Here is a 12,186-nt window from a genome sequence, read left to right on the forward strand (position 1 = left end):
AGAGAGAGAGAGAGAAGAAAGAGGAGAATTTGGAGGTCGTTTTATAGAAAACAAAATTAAATTTAAAAAAGTAGCATCATCCAAGAGCTAGGCAGGCACCTTACTCAGAGCTTCTCAAAGGCCTGCCTAGGGGCTTTCTGAGGAATGCGGAGGACCCCAGCTGAGCCACTGGAATAGAAAGGATTCTAGCAGGAGCTGCGTTTTCCAGGATCCAGTGGGAACTGCTCAACTTAGGAAACAAAAGAAAATGAGAAGGAGAAGCCAACTCCACGTTTCCAGGCTAGGGGCTAAATCCAGTTGAAACTAGATGGAGAGGAGTGGACCCACATGACTTGTAGACTTGTAGGGCAAATGACATGGGTTGGTTATTAGAATTTCACTCTGTAGATTTGCAACACCCTCATTTCAGTGCCATCTATGAGATTGTGCAACCCTCCAGCCCTATAAATACTGTGACACTTAAGCTTTTGAAAGCCTCCGTCAGCTCAGCCTCTGAGGAAGTTTCTCCCTCTTCTTTCACGATCCCTTGAGCCCAACCTGCCAGGCACCATGAGGATTCTCTATTTTCTTCTGATCGCTCTGTGTTTGCTCTTCACCCCAGTTGCCCCAGGTAAGCTTTGGGACATGTTGGAGCATCACCCATCCCAGGGCTGGGAACTCTGGAGCAATGTTAGGACTGAGGACAGTTGCCCCCTGCGTCCTGAAGGATATAAGAGTAGCAGAAAAAGCATTCCTCACTTACCTCCAGCCCCAGTTTCGGGTAGTACTGTTGGCAGAAGGCAGTAGGCAAACTATCTGTACCCTACCCTATAGAAAAGGAGGAGCTCTAGTGACGTAGTACCTAAGGCATTTGACTGCCAACAAGAAGGCTGGCAGTTCAAACCTACCAGCCACTCCTTGGAAGGAATGTTGGGCAATCTACTTCCATAGTGATACTGCCTTGGAAACCCAAGAATCTGACTCCACAGCAGTGAGTCTGGTTTTGTGTGTGTGTGTGTGTGTGTGTATTTTACCCAGTAGAAAAATGAGCCTTTTAGAAAAGTATCTTCCCTAGTTCTCCCATGATCTCTGAAGGCAGCACAGCTGCAGAAGATATACATGCCTCAGCCTCTTGCCCTTCACTTAAGGCTCCAGCTCTCTGAGCTTGACAGAAACGTGATGTAAGGAGCAGCTCCCAGCATCTCTCGCCCTGCATTTGAGGCTTAGCTATTTAGAGAGCATCTTATCTGAAAGGGTATTGTCCACTTAATCTGTACTCTGGCTCCTCACTCTGCAGTGCCTGCTTCTACCCAGGAAAGCATCCAGGAGAAGTTATGCAGGCTGCCACTTCCCATTTTCACCCTGGCTCACTGAATAGGACCTCCCCAGGAGCCCTGCTGCAGGCAAGGTGCTGCCTACCCATCCCACAAGGCTAGCTCATCTCATGTGGAGCAGTCAGGCATTCGCAGGCAGTTTTGACTTTCTTGAGAAATTCATTCACATTCTTCATGGTAGGAAATCTCCCTAGTCAGCTGGAGGGAGTTTTCGGTCAGGTCAGAGGATGACAGCTTCTCTAGGTTAAAGCAGCCAGGTCCCTGACATAGGAGAAGATGAAAGAGTGCAAGAGGGATCAGAAACCTACTAACAACCAAGTGACATAGTCACTGCAAGTCACATATTTTAGGCCTTAGTTTCCACACCTGTAAAAATGAGTGGGCTGTGGTAAATAATTCTCAATGCATTTTACTCATCTACAATTCTCTGAAAGATGTTAATTATTCCTTTATCCAAGCCATCGCTTCATCTTATAGATATACCTAATTTATTCCAAATATGCCTCAGTTTTACCATCTGAAAACTGGATAAAAAAGTATTCTAAAGCAGAGTTTTGTTTGTTTGTTTTATATATTACCATTTGTGACCCATAAAAGAGGTAAAGAAGATGATTCAGTGAGTTGCAACCAAGTTCTGATTTTCGTTTTTTGTTTTTGTTTTCTTCCCAATAGAATAGAAAATATCAGGGCCTGTTTTAAGGCTATGTAGTAAGGCCATGCTGTTTTTATTGTATTGTTAATTCAGGTACATGTGTGTCTGTGTGTGTGTACTGAGTAGCAATGCAAAATTCTTTCTTGTTGCAAATTGGTTTAAATTCAAAAGAATTTGAAAGCCATTATTTTAACATAAAGAGTAGTTATTTTCAGTCTATTGAATTTAAATATGATTATAAGCATCTGATTCAGAGAGCGTCAAATAAAGCTTTTCCAAGGATATGCAGAAACAGCAAAACTTACTAATCATTAACTATAAACATAGTAGAAAATGCTCATGAACATGACACAGAACCAGGCAACATTTCATTTTGTCATATGTAAGGTAACCATGAGTTGGAAACAACCCAATGGCAACTAACGACAATAGCAACATTTGTTAAGCATTTACTATGTACAGAGGAGCTAAGGTGGCGTAGTGCCTAAGGCACTTGACTGCTAACCAGAAGGCTGGTGGTTCAAACCCACCAGCCACTCCTCGAAAAGAAGGTTGGGCAATCTACTTCTGTAGTGATACTGCCTCAGAAACCCAAGGAAGGTTCGCTTGGGTCGGATCCGACTTGATGGCAGTGGGTTTATATACAAAGTTAGCTTAGGTATTTATAGTCAAGCCTATCTATGCTATCCTTTGACAGTTCATAAATCCTTTCTGGATAAACCTATCAGTAAATGAATTCCCAGTATGGAGACAGAGACACCTCAGGAAGTCATTTCTATTGGGGCTGGCCCAAACCACCTCATGCTGTAGAAAGTGAAGAGAGCTAAAGGTGGTGAGTCTCTCCGAGTATGTGAGATCCCTGTGGGCCACCCGTTACTTTTAAGGAGCCAAGACTATGAAGAGATGCCCATGTTTTGAAAGAAGACAAAAGAAAAGGGCAATATTTAGTATACATATTTTCCCACTGGAATTTTATGTATTCATGGAGTGTCCTTGTCTGGACAGAGGTGGTAGGACTGACTCCCACAAGTGCCCTGTCTACTAAAATATATAGGTTTCAGCAGCCTGTCTTTCTCTGGGCCAAGCAACCAGTCCTTACATACTCTGTGATTCACTTTTTAGTCACTGATTTTGAGGGATTATCTTTGTTATTGTTGTTGGGTGGTTGTGTAGTTGCTGCTACTTTGTTTTATCTGCACTGCCCACAAAGTTTTACTAATTGGACTGACTATAATTAATAGCTCAGAGTTTAGTTCAGGGTAAAAGCTGGGTGCTGCTCATTGAAAGTGGTTCCTGGGTCTCAGCACAGGATTATGATTTTACTCATGATTTTACTCCCAGGACTTCACATGGGATCAGTGCACTACCATTTCTGGAAGAGCCATGAGAGCTCATCTAGTCCAACACGGTCATTTTACATGAGGGAAAAATGAGAACCACAGAACCTGAGTCGAATGGAAATTGTGGCATCACAGGGCCCAAAATCATAAGATTGGACATTATATTTTAGTAGCTTTCTTCTCAACCAATAAAAACATGATTGACCACTTTTATCTCTTATAAATAGTTTTCTGAGAACCCAGAATGATATCAAAATGACAAGACAACTCAAGATTCTGAATCAGCTAAATAAGAACACAGCACAAGCCTTTGACAATCAAGATAGCTTGAGGCTGTTCATTTATTCATTCAGCAAGTATTTAGTTAACAGCTACTATGTACATGCACCCACCAGCCACTCCTTGGAAGGAAGTTTGGGCAATCTACTTCTATAAATATACCACCACGGAAACCCAAGAAGGGATTACTATGAGTCGAATCTGATTCGACAGCAGTGAGTGAGATGTGCAGGCATTGCCCTGAGAACTGGGGATAAGCAAAAAAAATCACAAGTCCTTGATCTCATGATCTCATATTCCAGAAGCTGAACATAACATGAAACAACTGATTATATAATTAATTACGTTATTACAGTTGTGTTGTGAAATTGTATTAAGTAGAGGGTGCAAAAGAACTCATGACAATAGGCATTGGACTGGTCTTGAGGAGTCAGGGAAGACTTTCTTGAGGAAGCTGAGAAATGAAGGAAAAATTGAAGTACTTTTTGTTCACAAGGTGCTTTCAAAAATAAAATTTAATTCCTTTCCAACATTTAAAAATCAGGATATGGCACATAAATTCAGATTTTTATCTTGTCTGGGAAAGCAAATCAAAACAAAAGATCTAGCAACATTCCTACATGAAACAATGAGCTCAGCTAAGTAATGGCTGCTCCCTCAACTCCCATTTTCACCACAGGCCTCACTTCCTCAACCCACAGCACACATTTATGTTATATGCCTGCCTGTTTTGGGCATCTAAATTTGAAGCTCTGAATTAAATAAACTAGTGAAAGGTGAGGGGGCAGGTATGAACAAGGACAAACCAGACAGAAAGGATAGCATGTATGAAACTCCTGAGATAAAGAGGAATAAAAGCAATAGTTGTTGATTTAATCTTCACACCAGTCCTAGGAGACAGAACAAATTGTTATCCCCATTTTATAGGTAAATGACTTGTAATAAGGAGAACAAGAACTCAAACCAAGCCATGCATCTCCAAAGTGGGCATCACACTGCCTCTCCTGGTACAGCATGTACCTGAGGAGCTGAGAAGGGTTAGGAATGGATAGGAATCTGAGACCTCCAAAGTGAAATGGCACAGTTGTGGTCTGGGGACAGATCAGGCGAGGCTTTCTGGGGCATGATGAGCATCTGGGTCTGGATGAGCCCCTAAAGATTTTTAAACTGGAAGAGCTCCATAATCAGAAATGGCTTTTATAAAACATCAGTTTGGCTGCAGTGTTGCGACTGACCAGAAGAGAGTAAGGTGGGTACAAAGAGGCCAGTTAGGACATTAAAACAGATCCATTTCTATTATAATTGTTTATTTTTCCCCAGGACCATGACTCCAGCATAGCAAAATTGACCAACTAATACAAGCATTGGTCATTACTCAGTATTCTTTCCTTTCCCTCCGAGACCCTACATGCATTCTTGGTAGACTGACCTAGTTTTCTTATCTTTAAAATGAGGAATTGGGCAAAATGACTTCCAGCTCTCACATTCTGTAACTCGCAAACTCAGCCCTGTCTTGCACATACCTGAGTGTTTCACTCTGTAATTCCCAGCCCAACCTGCTTACCCTAATTCCTTCTAACTACCTGACCTCTGGCAACAGCGACTAGGAACATGCCAGCCATGGTCATGGTCTCTGAATGCATCCAGAAAAGTACACTCCCCATTGCCTCAGATATATGGCCCCTGTAGCCTTTAAGCCAAGCTTAACAGGGGCACCTCATAAGCAATTGACAGGAAGCAACTGTTGTCAAAAAAAAAAAAAAAAAACAGTCACAGAAATAGCATATGTGGCATTTTATAGTTGAAAAGGAATCCCTGGGTGATGCAAACATAAGCACTTGTCTACTAATTGAAAGGCTGGCAGCTTTATTCTACTCAGAGGTGCTTTACAAGAAAGGTCAGGAGATCTCACAGCCATTGAAAACCCTGTGGAGCACAGTTCTTCTTTGACACACATGGCATCTCCAGGAGTCAGAATTGACTTGACGGCAACTGTTTACAGCTGAACAAAGTAGCACTATGAAAATACTGACTTGTTAAATGTCCCAGTAGCTCTATCACTTAAGGACTACTCTTACCCCATTAGTATAGATTTTTTTTTTTTTTGATGAGTCTCAAAGAGGTTGACTTTTCAAATGTACAAATAATAGATAACAAAGACTCAAATACAGTTCTGACTCGCAATCCTATGTTCTATCCATATATCTTCACAAAGACCTCTGGATATGTATCCAGACACACAGATTTATTTTAAGAATAAAATAGATGGGAATTGAATTCAAATTTTCAAGAACTTAAGAGGCATTGCTGATTATTAACAGGCAGGATCAGTTTCCTAGTCAAAGGGGACTTTATCACCACTTGGAGCTTAAGGCATTTGACTGTTAACTAGAAGGTTGATGGTTCAAACCCACCAGCTACTCCACAGAAGGAAGTTGAGGCAATCTACTTCTGTAAAGATTTACCAGAAACCCTTTGGGGGGGGGGGGGGTGGTCACTGTGAGTTAGAATTGACTCAGTGGCAGTGAGTTTGGTTTTTTGGGGTTTTGTACATAGAAGAGTGCCTTAGATTTTCTGTTATATTCTGGTTTGGTTTGAAGCTTTGTTATTTAATTGTTTTGTAGGAGTAGCATACATATTTTATCTCAGATAAATTAAAGAAGATTCACAGAAATAAAATCCAATCGTCTACTGCCTCCACTGATTGATTAAATCACCATGCCCACCGCTCCCTAAGTTGACCTGTAGCCTTGATCTAAATATTCCTTATGGGAGGGAATCCACTTATTCCTAAGCAGGCTGCTTCTTGGCACTCATACCAGTCAATCACCTTGTCTAAGGGAATCTCTCAAAGACCAAGTGAGGAGCCTTACCTAACCCACAAAGACCAAGAAAGGCTCCAATAAACTAATTCCTCATGTCTGACTGCTAGCTCAATTTATTTAACACATGGATGTGCAACTCTGCAGCAACTGCTGCAATAATCTAGATTGCAGTCCTTGGCTCCCTCATATCTGTACTTGAGCTTGCTCTTCACAAAATTCAAATCAATTAATTATAACAACCCTATCACTGCTCTTCTAAATTTTCTCCAAGCCTGTCATTTTACTGATTCTGCCAAACAATTCTGGGTGGAATAAATGAGTATGGATCCTGGCAGAGGTCATCATTGAACCACTTCCCTCACAAAACTCTTCTCATTTGGGAAAATCCTCCCTCTGCTGTATGGTCTTCTATTACAAGAAATGCAAATTTTAATCAACAGGAATCCATAGATGGTGCTAACGGCTAAACACTGAACTGCTAACTGAATGGTTGGCAGTTCAAATCCACCCAGAAGTGCCTTGAAAGTAAGTCCTGGTGATCTGCTTCCAAAAGGTTACAGCCTTGGAAACACTATGGGGCAGTTCTACTCTGCACATATCAAGTTGCCATGAGTCAGAACCAATTCAACAGCAACTAATAACTAACAACAAAGTCAACAGTTCCCCAATTTTCCCTTTTAGCATTCTTTCAACACTTCACATTTAGCTTGAATTGTATAATACAAAGCCAAACTTGTTAAGCCATACATGAAATGTTGGGTAGACTTATAATTTCAGAGAAGAATGCTAGAAACTGGCAGGAGGATCTAGCAAGATGAATTTCTTCAGAACGCTTTTCAGAAGCAACTTTTTTATGTTTTACTTCTTTAACTGTAAAACATAGCCTACATCCAGCAAATGTATAAAACATGAATGTACAATTTAATTATTATAAAGCAAGCACTCCTGTAACCACAATACAGCCCAAGAAATAGATCTCTGCCGGCACCTACGAAGCCTTCCATGATCCTTCCCAATCACAACTCTCTCCTTTCCCCCAAGGTTAATCAGTAGTGTGGATTTCATGGTAATAACTTCCTTGATTTTTTTATGCTTTACCACGTTAATATTCATGCTGAATAGCATAGCTCAGTTTGTGCATGCATTTCTATTGGCTACATACCAACAGGTAGAATTGCTGGATCATAGCTCATAGAGATATTCAGTTTTAACAGAAAATACCAAACTGTTTTCTAAAATATATTACACTAATTTACACTCTCACAAAGAACAAATGAGTGTCCCCATTGCTCCATATTCTTGCTAATACTTGATACTGGTGATCATTTATTTTTTTTAATTTTATACATTTGGTGTGTGTAGTGGTATCTCATTGGAGTTTTAATTTGCAATTCTCTGATAAAGAGTACAGTTGAACACTTTTGTGTATACATATTGACCAGTAGGATTGATTTCTTTTGTGAAGTAAATATACCAATTTTTTTTCTGTTAGATTATCTAAATATTTTCTGTTAAATTATTTATATTTAGTAGGGTTTTTTTTTAATATATTTTGGATATAAATTCTTTGTCATTTGTAAGCACTGCAAAGATCTTCTATTTTGTGTCTGATTTTTCACTCTCTTAATGGAAGCCTTCCTCAGACAAAGGTTTACTATTATTATTTTGATGTTGTTAAATGTGTCATATCTTTTCCTTGTTGTAGTGCTTTTTGTATCTTCTTTAAGAAATCATTCTTTACCCTAAAGACATAATAAAAGTCTCTAATATTATCTTCTGGTAGCATAGTGCCTAAGGCACTTGACTGCTAACCAGAAGGCTGGCGGTTCAAACCCACCAGCCACTCCTCGGAAGGAAGGTTGGGCAATGCTACTTCTGTAATGATACTGCCTCGGAAACCCAAGGAGGGGTCGCCATGAGTCGGGGCCGACTCGACGGCACATAACAACAACAACAACAATATTGTCTTCTAGAAACTTATTGATTTTCCTTTTACATTAAACTTATAATCCATATGGAGATGATTTTTAGTGCTTCTGTGGTATGAGGTAGGGGGTCAGGTTTCTTTGTTTTTATTTTCAATATGGACATGAAATTATCCCAGATCTCATTATTAAAAAAAAAAAAAAAATTCTTTCCCCAGCTGCTCCTCTGAGCCACTGTTGTTCTCCATCAACTCCTCCATATAAGTACGATTATCTTTCTGCATTCTTTATTCAGTTCCAATTGTGTATTTGTCTGTCTTTGTGCAATCAACACACTGCCATAATTACAGTGTCTCTATAATTAGTCTTGAAATCCAGTAGAGCAAGTCCTCCTACCTTCTTCTTCAAGAGTGTCTTGGTTATTCTTGGTCCTTTGAATTCCCATGTAAATATTAGAAACAGCTTGTCAAATTTCACAAGAGAAACTTTTGGGATTTTTATGGTATTGGTTTTAATCTACATATAAATTTGAGGAAAATTAACATTTTAAAAATATTTAATCTTCCCATGTGTTTACAGCATATCTTTCCACTTATGTAGGTCTTCTTTAATTTATGTCAAAATGTTTTATGCTTTATATATAGAAGTATTACATCTATTTTTCAGATTTATTGCTAGGCATTTGGTATTTTGTGCTATTCTATATGGTATATTTACTTTCACTTTTACTTTTGGTTGCTAATAGAAGTAAAATTGATTTGTTTTCTCTCTTTTTTTTTTTTGATACTGACTTTATATCCAGAAAACTTACTAAACTCAATTGTTAATTTCTTTTTGACTTTCTACATAATCATAATGTCTGTAAATAGTGACAGTTTTATTTCTTTTTCCAATCTTCATACCTTTTGCATATTGTTTCTTATCTTTCAGTCCTGGCTAGTTCCTTGAGCACAAAGTTGAATGGAAATGGTAATAGAGAATTCTTATTTTGTTATCAGTCTCAAGTGGAAAGCTTTTGATGTTTGACCAGTTAGTGTATGTTTACAGTAGGTTTTTGTAGATATCTTTCATCAGATTAAGGAAGTTCCTTCCAATTCCTAGTTTGCTAAGGTATTTTCTTAATTCTGCTTTTTCTTATTGTAGTAAAAATATATGTAACAAATATTTCCCACTTCAACATTTTTTACATGTACAATTCTGTGACATTAATTATATTCATCATGTTGTACAACCATCATCACCATTTGTTTCCAAACTTTTCTGTCTTAAAATAAACTGAATGCCCCCTAAGTAAAGACCACCCCCCCCTTACCTGCTCCATTCCACCCCTGCTATTTTGGTCTCTATACATTTACTTCATTTTAGATATTTTGTGTAAGTGGAATTGTACAATATCTGTCATTTTGTGTCTGTTTTATGTCCCTTTTGCTAAGTGTTTTATCATAAATCAATGCTGAAATTTTTCAAATGTTTATTCTTATCTCTTGGGATGATCACATGATCATATGATTTTTCTCCTTTATTGTTATTATGGAATTCTTTGATTTTCAAATGTCAAATGAAACTTCATAGTTACAGAAAAAACTAAACCTCATTTTATCACATATATGTGCTATGCTAATATTTTAGGTAGGATTCTTGCCTCTTTGCCAACTGTAAGATTGATATGTAATTTTCTTTTCCTTTCTCTTCATTACTGATCTTGTTGTATTTTGGTATTAAAAACATATTGCCATCACAAAAGAAGTTGCAAAATGTTCTCCCTTTTTCTTTTCTAAGAAATAGTTATGTATTACATACATTATTTCTTGATTATTCCTTGGTATAATTTGCTGATGAAGCTGTATGTGCCTGGAATTTTATTTGGACTCAATCTCTTTGATAGTTCTGAGACTATTTAGATTATCAGGAGGGACCAGAACCTGGAAAAGGATATCATGCTTTGTAATGTATAAGGTCAGTGAAAAAGAGGAAGACTCTCAACAAAATGGATCAAGACAATGGCTGCAACAATTGGCTTAAACACAGCAATGATTGTGAGAGTGGTGCCAGGCATTGTTTTGTTTTGTTGTACACAGAGTTGCTATGAGTGAGAACCAACTCTATGGCACCTAAGAACAACAATTCTCCTTGTATTTATTATAGTAAGTTGTATTTTTTTACTACTGAAGTCAAAGATGAAGAAATTGAAGATTTTCACCAACTTCTGCAGCCTGAAATAGAGTAAACATGCAATCAAGATATAGTGATGATTATTGGTGATTGGAATGCAAAAGTTGGAAACAAGAATCATCAGTGGTGAAGAAAACCAAAGATTCATGGGAACAATTAGTTCAAGTGACTGGTAACCCATGTGATCCTCAGCCTATATAACTATGAGACCAGAAGAACTAGATGGTGCCCAGCTACCATTGTCAACCACTTGGAGGGGGATCTCTGCAGGAGATCCTAGATAAAGTGGGAGAACAATGTGGAAGAAAACTCAAAATCATTTAGAAGGAAAAAAAAGGGGGAGGGGGACCAGTTTTGCTGGTCTGATAGAGCCTGATGGAACCACTGAGACTATGGTCCCTAGTTGCCCTTCAGGTCTGGAATTGAAACCACTCCTATTGCTTCCAGCCAAACAAAAGACAGGCATATGAGGTAAACATTTACACTAGGTAAATACACTCTTTGGAGAGATCAATCATGGGAGAATAAAAGGGCTGTGTATGCACAGGGAGACAGCTCAAGGGGCAGGAGTGCATGGAGGGAAGGACACAAGGAAGAGGTAACTATGGGGGGATGTAGGAGGGGAGCTGTTGCATTGTGGTAAATTGTAATCAATGTCATGAGATAAAGTGTGTGTGAACTGCTGTATGGAAAGTGAATTTGCTCTTTAAACTTTCACCCAAATAAAACAACAACAACAAAAGAAAAGAATCATCAATGGTTGGAAAATATGTCCTTGTTGATAGAAATGATGCCAGAGATCATATGATAAAATTTTTCAAGACCAGTGATTATTCATTGCAAATACCTTTTTTTCACCTACATAAATGGAGGCTATACATATGGACCTTGCCAGATGGAATACAGAGAAATCAGATCAACTACATCTGTGGAAAAAGGTGACAGAGAAACTCATTATCATCAGTCAAAACAAGGCCAGGAGCTGACTGTGGAACAGTCCATCAGTTACTCAAATGCAAGTTCAAGTAGAAGCTAAAGTAAATTAAAATAGGTCCACAAGAGCCAAAGCATGACCTTGATTATATTCCACATGAATTTAGAAACCATCTAAACAATAGATTTGACACACTGAACACCAGACCAAAATGTCTGAAAAACAGACTGAAAAATGACTGAAAACCAGACAAGTTGTGGGATGACACAAAGAACATCATACATGAAGAAAGCAAACACTTATGAAAATAAGAAAGGAAGAAAAGACTAAAATGGATGTCAGAAGAGACTCTGAAATTTCCTCTTGAATGGAGAATAGCTAAAGCGAATGGAAGAAATATGAAAAACAAAAGATCTAAACGAAAGATTTCAAAGGGCAGCTTAAGAAGACAAAGTAAACTATTATAATGAAATATGCAAAGACTTGGAGTTAGACAACCAAAAGGGAAGAACACGCTCAGCATATCTCAAGCTGAAAGAACTGAGGAAAAAACTTCAAGCTTCAAGTTGCAATATTGAAGGATTCTATGGGCAAAATATTGAATGACGTGGGAAGCATCAAAAGAAGATGGAAGGAATACACAGAGTCACTGTATGAAAAAGAATTGGTTCATGCCCAACTATCTCAGGAGGTGGCATATGATCAAGAAACAATAGTACTGGAAGAAGAGGTTCAAGCTGCACTGA

This window comes from Orycteropus afer, unplaced genomic scaffold (assembly GCF_000298275.1).
Source record: "Orycteropus afer afer isolate SDZICR_OR568_19922 unplaced genomic scaffold, OryAfe1.0 scaffold00816, whole genome shotgun sequence".
Classification (NCBI taxonomy): Eukaryota; Metazoa; Chordata; class Mammalia; order Tubulidentata; family Orycteropodidae; genus Orycteropus; species Orycteropus afer.